We start from the raw sequence: 12,756 nt of genomic DNA on the forward strand, positions 1-12,756 counted from the left end.
AAAGAGTTTGTAGAAAATGTTAATGGTACCTCCTTTGAAAGAGGAGTGTTGTATTTTAGGAGTTTCCTACATGTAATTGACTCTTTTACCTTTTATTTCTTAATTAAAAATAACAATTAAAACTCAAATGCAACCTATTTGAAAACAAAAATATTATTTTTTTAATTAAATTAAATAGGTCAACTAATCAATGCATAAATTATTATTGATTATTGAATCAAATTCTAGACATCAATTGTTATTACTCAATACTCAATACTCACCACTCAATATTCAATACTCAATACTCAATACTCAATACTGGATTAAAAACATGATCCAATGACTTATGTAGGCTTATGCATGATGCATAAGGAAAATCCTTATCCATATTAGCCAAAGCCATACACAACCATTCACGAAGATACATAACTTTTATAGCCAATTTGAAAAATTAAAACCAGATTTACAATAATACAATTAAAAATTTCAAACAAACTAAAACCAATAAATAACTAATAGCTTTTTAATTTATTTATATTTTTCTAGATGCAGAAACTTCATAAGATCAGAAGATACATAAGATTGAAGGGTCGCAGCAACACTCATCTATGAGACAACAACAACACAGAGCTGCAAAACTGAAACACATAAAAACAAAGAAAAATCAATAAAAGCTGAACAAAACAAAATTAAAATATAATTTTTTTTATTTCTTTTGATGATGAAAAAAAAAAGATAAAAAATATGAATCTATGTATTCAAACTGACCATCCCTCAAGAAATCCAGCACTCTGTCTTCTGGGCTGTGGAGCAGCATATTGAGGTGGTGCCATCACTGGGGGACCTTGATAATACCCTATCAACAATAAACTTTCCCAAAAATTAGGACATGATTTATTTTTATTTATGAAGAAATTAAATATTTATGCAGAAAAATAAATTAAGGGGCATCAATGAATCATATCATATTTTTTTTCAAAAAATAAATAAATCACATATTATGAGAGAAAAATACTAAAATTAAAAAATATTGGTTTTAGAGGATGAAATCTTAAATCATGGTATGTGATAGAAATCTGGTATTTAATATTTATCATATGATATGTAAGTAGCTATAAGATCTAATTTGTATATGAAGACAAGAAAGATGATGAAATTACCTTGTGCAGGGTATGGATAGGCATACTTGGGATCATTCATTTCTGAAAATTTTGGGTCAAAGCACAATATGATACACAATTTATATGCTTGATTGCAAATATGTAATGAGGAGAAAGGAGTTAGTTTTTGACTAGTACTAAGAGTTTTGTTTTGTTTTTTCCATGCATATAACCCCTACCTTAGGTAATATATATTTGGTCTTGGCAATTAAGCAGTTTCTAGAATAAAGATTTTCCAGTGTACAAATATGAAAAATCTATTTCTACTACAAATTTATATGATGGGCAGACCAGGAAGCTCTTATAAGGAGAATATGTTGATGAAAAACAGTAATAGTTGTGGGGCATAGTAGTAGGTTAGAGAAAAATAAGGAGTTCTTAGAAAAAGCATCAATGTGACACTTAGAATGATTATATTTTTTAAATTGACCAATGATAATATTTTTATACCATGGATGGGGATTGAAATCTCTATTTTCTTATTACTTCCCTCCTTCATCTTAATCATTAATTTATTAATATATTTTATTTTTTTCTGGTTAAACAAATAATATTATTGTAAGTAAAAGGGGTACTCAACCCTTACAAGAAATAATCAACAAGTCCAAACAAAAAGCACCAAAAACATTCAAGTAGGGTATCAAAACCAATCATAAAAAGAAACAAAATGTGAATGTTTTGTGTCCAAATTTTGTGCATACCAAGCAAACAATATACACTTGTTGATTATGTCTTCTTAATTATGAATCAGACCATTAAATAAAATCATTCTGCATCTTCCATATGCTCCACAAAACAACTAGCCAAATAGCACATCTGATCTTCTTCTTCATCTTACCCTTTAATTGCATATCAAACAAATTGAAATGTCGAATTGTCGAATTGTTAATACCGTTTGAATAATCCCCCGTTTTTGTGTAATTACGTTTACTTTACGAATACTTGTATTTTCATACACTTTTATACCGTTTGATAGTTTTTTTGTATTTTTGTAGGTATTCTTGCGTTTTCGGAGCCTTGAGGAATAAAGTGTCGAAGACACGGCTGCGAGAGCAAAAGGAAATAATTCTGCTGTTCTGGTGCAGGGTGCTTCACGCGCTATAGGGCGCGTCGCGCGCTCTTTGAGTTTGAAGAACATAAGCTGGCAGAAGTTTGGGTGCGTCGCGCGGTTTTTAGGGCGCTTCGCGCGTTAGGGCGGTTTGGTACATAAGTGAGAGCGCGCTGTGCGTAACTCAGTTTGTATAAATAGTTTTAAACATATCTTTCTAGGTTTTTTATCACCTCTTCTTGACAAGTTGAGCTCTGATCCTTTCTTGGTGTTTTAGAGGTTTAGGAAACACCATTGGGTGCGACGTCATGTGGATTGATCATGGATTTGTCTCGATTTCATTGTACCGGTGATATCTTTCTGGTTCATCTTCTCTCTTCCCTTTGTTTCATTCCAATGGTGGGTGTTGTATGTATGTTTCTACTCTTATTGTATGTATATTTGTGGATCTTGGGATCGTTTATATATTCGCTTTACAAATCATCATTGTTGTTGTTCTTGATCTTTTTGCTTAAATGCTCTGGATTTGTGTTGTTGCAGACATGGACACCATAGATCTTGATTAGGAATGATAACTGTTAGTTTCTGGGTTGCAGACATGGATTTAGGACTAACAATCTTAGTGGGTATCGAGTCTAATGCCTCCGTGTTGTTTGTGTCGGTGGAGAAATCGCTGATGTGAATAGTACGGTTGAGCTTTCGTTGGTGTTGCAGACATGGGCACCGATGTGGCATCACGAGTGATGCCCGGTGATGTTGATGCGTATTGTGAGTGTCGAGTGATAGATCTTCAGATTTAAGTATTCGACGGGTAGAACGAAATGCAATTCCATAACTATTTCTCTTAGACTATTGAGATTGTTTATCTGCTTTTATTTACTTTTCCCGCATTTACCTTTCCGCACCCAAATCATGAAACTTAGAACGCGAGATAGTCGAACGGCAGTTCTTCTCACCAATCTCTGTGGACACGATAATTCCCGGATGAATACTTCCAAATCTTTTGTTGCTTGCCGCTATACCGCTCCAACAACATGCCTAGATCGTTCTTACGGAATTCACAAACTCTACCAAACTTATTTGCAGTCTTAGCAAACACATCAAGAAACTCTTCTTTAAAAGGTTTATCTCCAATCCATCTTCCTAGTCAAAAGAAAGTATATCTCTTCCTAGGTAGTGCAGTTGTATGTATCATAACTTCTAATTAATAAATAAATATTTTACAAAACCAACTCTAATTAATTAATTACTAATTGAATTAAAAGCTTTGTTCTTTTGTATTATGCTCTAAATATAATTTTTGGTTGGATTCAAAACTTTCACAATGGGGATATTTAGTCAGTTTAAAGATTCTACTTTAATACGGAGAACGACCAAGTACTTCCTCGTCCATCAAAAGATACTGATCATCGTCAGCTAAAAGTTTGATATTTTATTGTCATCTTCGTACCATTTCTTCCTCACTATTAATAAAGAAAAATCACAACCATAAATTCTAGAATATGCACGAAATTCAAGATGCTCTTTGATCTTGTCATCATTAGGTACCTTGCTATTCATAGCCCAAAGGGCCTTGGCATAAACACGAACCCCAAGTCATCCTGATAATTCTCAACTCTTTCTAGGTTCACCAAGGATACTTTAGGGGAATAAAAACCAGGGCTAACCTCCCTAATATCTAGTCTAAAAGAGTTAAACCCCATATCCTTTTCCACGGGCCCTTCTAGATCCTCAGGGCCCCAATGACCCTAGATTCATTACTCCCATTGGATGTCCTTCTAAAATTGAAAATATCACTAATCAATATAACATTTCCAAGGGGTGTAACCATTGGATAAACCACATCCATCACCTTTGGATCAATAACTCTAGTGCACGAAAAGACATCATTTAGTTCATTCCACTTGATAAGTCCACAAAGTTCAACTTTAGATTTTCTAGGTTGGCCATGAATTAAGAGAGAGTAAGAACAACAATAAATGGATGAAGGAAGAAAGAGATATTACCTTAGAGAGAATTTGAAATAAGAAGCAAAGAAGATAATGAAGAAACCACCTAGATAGTTATAAATGATGGAGGAAATTGAAATAGATGAAGATGATCAAATCAAACAAGTATCGTTGTAACCTAATAAAGAACATAAAAGAATTCATAAGAAATGACATGTTTGCGCAAGATGGTAAAAAACAATCATTCATAATAAGAGGTCACCCTTATATAAGAAGATGAAATGGGAATATCTAGGGCTTGGAATAGAGGAAGGCTTAAAAGATGAAATCAATCGTAAAATCATCCTTGCGATTGCAATGACCCGTAAGTGTACTCGAGCACTCTAAATAGCATCGCCACTTCCTATACTAGATATTTGAAGCCACACATAAGAATAACATTACGAAACATTTCAGTGAAAAGAATGACATTTAATGTCCATGTTCCTTAGACTACCTACTCCTACTCACTATACTTTTCCATTCCCACCCTCCCGTAGAAAAGACTCACTCAAGGAGCACAAGGCAAAGAAAGAGAGTTGCCAAGCAACCTTAGTCTTCGCCCTGCTAAAAAACGACATGGACTTGGGGGGAAATGTTTTGGATGGTCAATGGCCTAGAGAGGCAAGCCCAATCATGAATCCAGAACCTCTCCAAGTGATAAGGGTGAAGAGAGGGAGTTTCACCAAGACACGAGATACATGATCACAACCGTCTAAAATATCTCCTATTATTGGATGCAATCAGATAACTCTCTAGATTGTACACTATATCATATTGAGATAGTTTCGACCAAAAGACGTATTTAAACCTCTCTATGCACTCGATATAGGTATTATCTCATTCTCACCAGCAAAACTACATCTCTAACACTTGACTGAACTAAACGTTGAAATATTAACCTTACAGATTCCCCTAGCTTTGTTGCACCAGAAGCTCTCACTGCCGCTCTGCATCTAAAAGCTTGTTCCTTTTAACACATTGTTTGTTCCGCCATGGAAGACAATCATTTAAAAAAACTTATATTTATATGAAGCAAAATATTAACACATACTTTAATTTTGTTAAATGACCATAAAATAATGCTGGTAAAACACACATACATAATTACTAATTAATGAATTAATTTTGCTTTCTCATACAATTAATTCATGGTAGATCAATCATCCCTATTTCACGAGGTAAGGGTGAGATGTCCATCTATTTTTGGGTGGATTGAGTTTCTTTATAGCCAAGCAATAAGTTTGTATCTTGGGGATACTCATATTATGCCAGTCATTGAAGTGCAACAATGTGACCGGTTAGGGTTGCTCCTTTTTGCTCTTGTGTTACACCCATGGTAATCAAAACTTAACTTGTCCATTCAACCGATTGGACCGGGAACTGAAATCCTAATCGATTTGTTTGGACCTGAAAATTGGCATGTGAAAGAAACGAGATTTAGATCGAAAAATGGTTAAAAACCGTTCAAAAACAAGAAAACCGGGAGTTTTGATGTTATTTAAGGGTAGGCAAAATTTTGCTTTTTATTTATTAAAAACATTATAAAGAGCTTTGTTTTGAATCAAAATATTGCTTGATTTATTTCCTTCTTCCTTCTCTAATCACTCTTGTACACACTAACGTAGAGAAACTAAATAAAAAAAACTAAAGTATAAATTGTTATACCATTTTGAAAATATAGTTATTCTTGTGCATTATTAATCATATATATATAAAATATTTATTTATTTATATCAGTTCAACCGAGGTCCAACCCCGATCTAATCATAAAATCTTGAACCTATATGTACACCGGTTTGGATTACCTTAGTTACACGCAATCATTCATCAGGCTAGAGACAGTTGTAAACTTCTTCTTCATGTCTAGTATCTTAATAATGAGACTATTATAGTGGATTCACATGAGGTGAGTAAAACCCTTGATATCATTTGGGAGACAGGTCATGGGTTAGGTCTTGAATTGAATATTCATAAGACTGATATCTTTTGGCCTTTATGTGATGGTAGTAAACTTTGCAAGGGTTTGTTCTCGTCGTACATTGGAAGACCGATGTTGGGGAAAAAGTTGCTTGGAGGGATTATCCATTAAGTGAGCTTCAAGGGCCATTGAACTAATGCATTTTCTACTATAATTAAGGGATCCTCGGAGTGAGCTTTTTCTTCTTCTTTGATCTTGCATGAGTATTACCAAAGTGTTTTTTGACCTTAGAGTTGTGATTCTAAATTTTGACCTTATCAGTTTTACTATCAAGGACAATGTTCTTCCTAAAGCACAACATGTTTTACTAGTGCTCTTTTTAGTAAAACTATTAAGGACATGAATGTTAACTTTGACATGACCACAAAACATAAAGTTATTTTTGGTTGTTTGCAAGTTGCACATGCTCGGGGCTTTCTCTTTGCTTTTCCTATTGATGGATTATGTAACACCCCATATTTTCTAATTTTAATTTAATTGGAAATTAAATTATTAATTAGAATTATTTTGGTGTTTGGTTGAATTATTGTAGAATTATGGATTAAGGGCCATTGGGTCGGATGGTGAGGTTAGTAGTATGGGGGTGCTAAGTGAGTAAGCCCATTACTAACTATTTTATGTTTTCATAAAATAAGGGAAATAAGGAAAAAGAGTCAGAACGTGAAAAATGAGAAGTTGAAGAGAAGAGCTGAGGAACGTAAAGAGGAACCAAAGAGGAAGAGGACCAAAATGAAGAATTTGGCTAAGGTAAGGGGTGATTACTCTAATTATATAGTATTATGATTTTGATGATGATAGGATTGAATTAAGGAATTAGAATCTCTATTTGGGATGTTAGGTTTTGTGAAATACCGACACTGACATGTATGATTTGATGAATTGCTTGCAATTGATGATGTAGTATTGTTACATGGTGTTATGGTTTGTTATTTGTGTATTAGAATCATGTATTTGGAGTATTTTGATGTTATTGATGATCAATTTCGTAATGGTATGAGTTGGTATGTGTTTGGGATGCATAAAAGTCTTAAAAATCATGTTTTTCAGCTACTGGGTTCGTGGGAACCGGCTCCCATGTGGGAGGAACCGGGTTCCACTGTGTTAGAATGTTAAAAATGGCATTTTTGGGTCCAGGAACCGGTTCCCAAGTGGGACGAACCGGGTTCCAGTGCAAATTCCAGCAGCACGTTTTGAAAACTGTTCTAACTTTAAAAGCTTCTAATTTTCAAACCGTAAGTCCGTTTTATACGCCGTTTTAGACGTTGTTCCTTAAATTGAATGCTCTACCATATGAAATAAAGAAAACAACAATAACTTGATTTTATTTTGAAAAGTATCTTTTTCTTCAAATGTGGTTTATTCTTGTTTTGAATAGTTGATAAGGTGCAATGAATTGTTGTTTGCATAATTGAATATGTGCAATGATGTGTGTTGTTATAATGTGATTGCTTCTGCTTGTTATGCAAATGGATGTTGTTCGTGGCAAATATGGTTATCATGTGTTTTGATGAATGGTGATGCAGATGGATGTTATTCATGGTAAATGTTGTTATCATGTGTTTTGATGAATGTTGATGAATGATTTATTTTGAATAATGCATGATACGTGTACATACTTGTTGTGACATTATTGGTAAGATGTAATAAAGCGATGTTAACATCGGATTGATGATGATATAAGTATGTGACATGTGTGCATTCATTCATTAATCATTTGCATTGGAAGGCTAATTCCCATTGTGCGGAGATTAGCAGGTAGTCATCGTGTGCCCATGTGGGGTGTGAGCGATGAGGCAGTAGTCGTGTGCCCATGTGGGGTGTGAGCGACTAAAGGGCAGTATCAAAGAGAGAAGTCCTGTGAATGTGATTCATGAATTTTGGTACCACATGCATAAGAGTCTGCATGGTCTTTGTATAAATTGTGACATGTCAGGATGAAATCCGGTGTTATAATTGTGTGGTGTTATTGGTGCATATTTTTGACTTGTGCTTGTGATTGGTATGAATTGATAAATCTGAATATGCTAAGTAGGGTAGATAATTGCTTATGAAATTCTATATCTGATGATTTATAATGTTATTTAATTATGATGTAGTCTCACCCTTACTTTGATGATTTCAGATTGAAGTAGCGGCCTAAGCGATCGGTGAGGATGACTCGTAGAGTTTATCCGGTTATGTTGGGTTGTGTCGGTCATGCTCTGATCTTGTAACACTGGGGGACGATAGTCTTAGAGTTGCTTGTGATACACTGTTTCTCCATTATTGGTTTATGTACCGTTGATTTTATTAGAGATGTTTTATAACATTGTTGAATGAGTTTCCGCTGTGCTGAACATATGTTTTGATATTTTTGGATCATTCCTAATAAAGCATGACGCCCGACTTGGAGTTTTATTTATTTTATTAATTGTAACATCCTTGTTGTATGATTACTCTGATTATTATTGTATTTTCGCGGGGGTTTTTAGAAGGGTGTTACAATAGTGGTATCAGAGCAGGTCGGTCCGTCCGGCCAATTGTTGAGTCTGTTGAGTTGCACGACAGTTGAATACTGTCGGCGTATTAGCCCTTGGTACGCGTCATGTGAGTGGATCACTGTCGGTACTTGTTTGTTTTGTTGCAGGGGTTGGTTTGAGCGAAGTTGGGGAGAAGCTTTGATTCTCGGTTATGTTCAGTTGTAAGACGATTGGTTCAGTAGGCTGTTGTTGGCAACACTGCAAGCGTTGTTGGAGTTTGTTGTTTTCTGATATGAAGGTGACTTAGAATTGGGACTCGATTGGTAGCTAAGTTGGAACATCTGGAAGGAAAATGATTAGAGGTAATTGAAGATTATTTGTAGGAGAGGGAAATTAAGAAGTTGTAATGTATCAGCTCTGCTGATGGGCTGCGAAGTTGTCAGTTGAGTAGCCGTGCGTCTCGGAAGAGGTTCAGTTGCAAGTTTGCAAAGAGGATTGTTGTCGTAATGTTTCAGAAATCGCACTTCGGCAATGGGATGTGTTGCTTAAGTTATAAGAATGTTTGGAAGTGAAGAGATATGATAAGGGGCTGTTTGGAATATGATCGAGTTGAAGAGAATGAGTTTTGGAGTGAAATTTTCGTAAGCAAAACGCCGGAAAATTGCTGAATAGCTGCAGAACTTCGAAAATTCATAATTTGAGTTCTGGACATCCGATTTAAGTTCCGTTTGAAGCGTCGGAAAGCTAAAGAGATGAACTTTGTCATAAAATTGGTTGCAGCAGCTGTAACATATTTAATTGTGACAGGATGATGTTGGAAAGAAGTGAAGTTGCGGTTACGCGTGCTCTTAGAACTAGACTTGTTTGTTAGTACGGTACGGGATGTCAGTGTCAGAGTTGAACAGATTGAAGGAATAATTAAAAGGTTTTTTGAGAAGCAATTTTAGGAATTAAGTATACCTTTTGAGGAGTTTTGGAAATATCATTTAAGGTGTCGCTGCATGGCGTCAGTGTTGCAATTTCGGACAACGATTGGAAAATTCATATCTTGAGATTCGAGTGTCTGATTTAAGTGTCGTTTGGGGTATTGCAAAGATGACTTAATAACCATGATATATGTTGTTATTTGATGTTTAAAACTTGTTTGAAATGTGTTCCCATTATAAAAGAAAAGGCGTGGGAATTTTGGGTTGCTGGGAACCGGTTCCCAGATAGAGACAACCCGGTTTCCCATAGTAAAAATCAGAGACGAGTTATGGGAAGCAGCCAGGAACCGGTTCCTGTGTGGGAGGAACCGGGTTCTACTGTGTGTTTTTGGAAAATTGTTTTTTCTTTAAAAACCCATAACTTTTGATCCTATGAGGAGATATTCTGAAGTCGGTTAAGGAAGCGCAAAACTTGTTGAATAGGAATGCCTACTACCGTGATTGTTTGAAACAAAATTGAGTAGAATATGTTGTTGAGGAATAAGTTGATGAGATGTTCGGTAATAAATACGATTTGAGTACCGATGGATTTTAGTGAGGAGTGAATTAGTAGAAAAGGTGAAATAAGTTTTAGTACGGTTGAAGTCGTATTTATGATGCCAAAGCAACGACATGTATAGAAGGAGAATTGTAGAGGATTTCTTACACCTATTGGTGTGAGGAAGAATTGTTGAGATTGCGAGTGGAATGATACTTGGACGTGAAAGATGTCATGGGACTTAGATTAAAACCTCGAGTTATGAATGTTGTCGCGGTCTTTTGCTAAGATGAGGATTTTAATTTGGAACGAGATGAATAGTAATGTACGAGTATACTAGTGATTATGAAGTTTGGAAGTACTTAACAATTGTGTGATGCTAAGTGACTACGAAGCGGATTGTGTAAAATGTTTGGACGTTGGTGTCTCACTGACAAGAGCCAATGAGAGGGAAGTGTGCGAGTTGTAAAGACTCAGAGTGAACTATTGGACTATGACGATGTTAATGAGTTCGAGTGCAAACTCGGAAAGGACACTATTATGTAGTAACGACGGTTTATGCTTAAATATGGTTGTCGGCTATCTATTGACAAATTGAGGACTTGATCACCCTTAATCTCTTGTTGATAGTAGACGGAATCATATAGATAGGATGAGCTTGTTTGTTACTTTAATGGTTTAGGATATGATGGATACTAAGCTGTGAGAATAATCACTCACCATGTTGTGTGAACTTATGAAGATGTTAATGTGAAAAAGTGCAATATAATGGACAATTACTTAAGACGGGTAATCAGAGTCGCACAGCGAAAGTGTGATGTGGAGTAGTGTTATGAGTGTTACTCGTGGGCAGTGAGGAATTAATATGTCAGGAGCCTACATAGAGAACATGTATTGATTTATATGTTGGATTAGGATCTAGTAGATGTAAGGATGTTGTGCCGGAGAATCATAACCCTTTTGATTAATTGCCGAGATGATGAATATGTTATTATGTTGAACGTGGTTGATGCGTATGTATTCAGCGAAGTTAAGGCGATGAGTTGATACTATATGATGCTATAATAATTTTGTACTGTTGTAAGGTATTATTGTAGATTTCCATATATAATGAGGAATTATACTCTATGAAGAACGAAGTTGATTTAATTCTTAGAGAAGAGCGAGACTCGGTTTGAGCTATTTTGTAAGCAATGGTATATTAAGGCTGATGAGTGTGATTATAATTACTTGTGTGTACTCGTTATGATGGTAGAATGTTTAAATAGAGGAAGTAAATCAGGACTTTGTTTTTGACTGCGAGTAAGTGTTGCTAAATGGTAGATTAGTACCATGTATGATGAAGAAGGATTCTGGAATGAATGAGTAAAGAGAGTTGGAATTGGATAAAACTGAGAAATCTAATTGGTAATGACGATTGTATTGAGTAATCAAAATAGTGCAGTAAAAGCGGAATATAACGTGTTGGCTAATTTCTGGTATGACTTGAGAGGAGTCAGATAGTTGAAATTCAATGGTATAGGAATGTTATTATCGAGCTCTTGAAAGAAGCAGTTGGTGAAGAGTGTAAGTACTATTTCAGCGCTCATATGGAAAAGTGTGTCTAAGGTTGGTACGTTCGGTAGACGGAATGCTTTACTGCAGTATTGATCGGGTGTGGTCATACCATGGTTGTGTAATTATATTACTCAGTTATTGAGCGTATTGTATGAGTCGCACCTTGACGCTCCATTGTCGTTAACCTTGGGAGATATGGCGAGTGGTACACCTTGGGATGGTCAAATGCGATGTAAGAGCTGAGATTGAATGCATGAGGCATGCTTATGTTGGTTATGTCAGATGAATTTTGAGGTTCGACTAAGAAAGTGTTAACTGAGAACGGGAGAGTCAGATGAAGGACTCCTATCTGGAACTTTTCACTAGAAGTATGTTTTCGAGGACGAAAACTCTTTTAGTGGGGGAGAGTTGTAACACCCCATATTTTCTAATTTTAATTTAATTGGAAATTAAATTATTAATTAGAATTATTTTGGTGTTTGGTTGAATTATTGTAGAATTATGGATTAAGGGCCATTGGGTCGGATGGTGAGGTTAGTAGTATGGGGGTGCTAAGTGAGTAAGCCCATTACTAACTATTTTATGTTTTCATAAAATAAGGGAAATAAGGAAAAAGAGTCAGAACGTGAAAAATGAGAAGTTGAAGAGAAGAGCTGAGGAACGTAAAGAGGAACCAAAGAGGAAGAGGACCAAAATGAAGAATTTGGCTAAGGTAAGGGGTGATTACTCTAATTATATAGTATTATGATTTTGATGATGATAGGATTGAATTAAGGAATTAGAATCTCTATTTGGGATGTTAGGTTTTGTGAAATACCGACACTGACATGTATGATTTGATGAATTGCTTGCAATTGATGATGTAGTATTGTTACATGGTGTTATGGTTTGTTGTTTGTGTATTAGAATCATGTATTTGGAGTATTTTGATGTTATTGATGATCAATTTCGTAATGGTATGAGTTGGTATGTGTTTGGGATGCATAAAAGTCTTAAAAATCATGTTCTTCAGCTACTGGGTTCGTGGGAACCGGTTCCCATGTGGGAGGAACCGGGTTCCACTGTGTTAGAATGTTAAAAATGGCATTTTTGGGTCCAGGAACCGGTTCCCATGTGG

At 35.5% G+C, this 12,756-nt stretch overlaps 1 long non-coding RNA gene across 1 annotated transcript; it reads right to left on the minus strand.

Moving 5' to 3' along the window:
- Positions 1-394: 394 nt before the first annotated feature.
- On the minus strand, positions 395-1,495 carry LOC131651763 (uncharacterized). The gene is made up of 3 exons (XR_009298492.1): positions 1,143-1,495; positions 751-838; positions 395-620 (listed from the first exon to the last, which is right to left on the minus strand). It is a non-coding gene; the product is annotated as an uncharacterized LOC131651763 (long non-coding RNA).
- Positions 1,496-12,756: the final 11,261 nt, after the last annotated feature.

The sequence above is a fragment of the Vicia villosa genome, linkage group LG2 (assembly GCF_029867415.1).
Source record: "Vicia villosa cultivar HV-30 ecotype Madison, WI linkage group LG2, Vvil1.0, whole genome shotgun sequence".
In the NCBI taxonomy this organism is placed as follows: domain Eukaryota; kingdom Viridiplantae; phylum Streptophyta; class Magnoliopsida; order Fabales; family Fabaceae; genus Vicia; species Vicia villosa.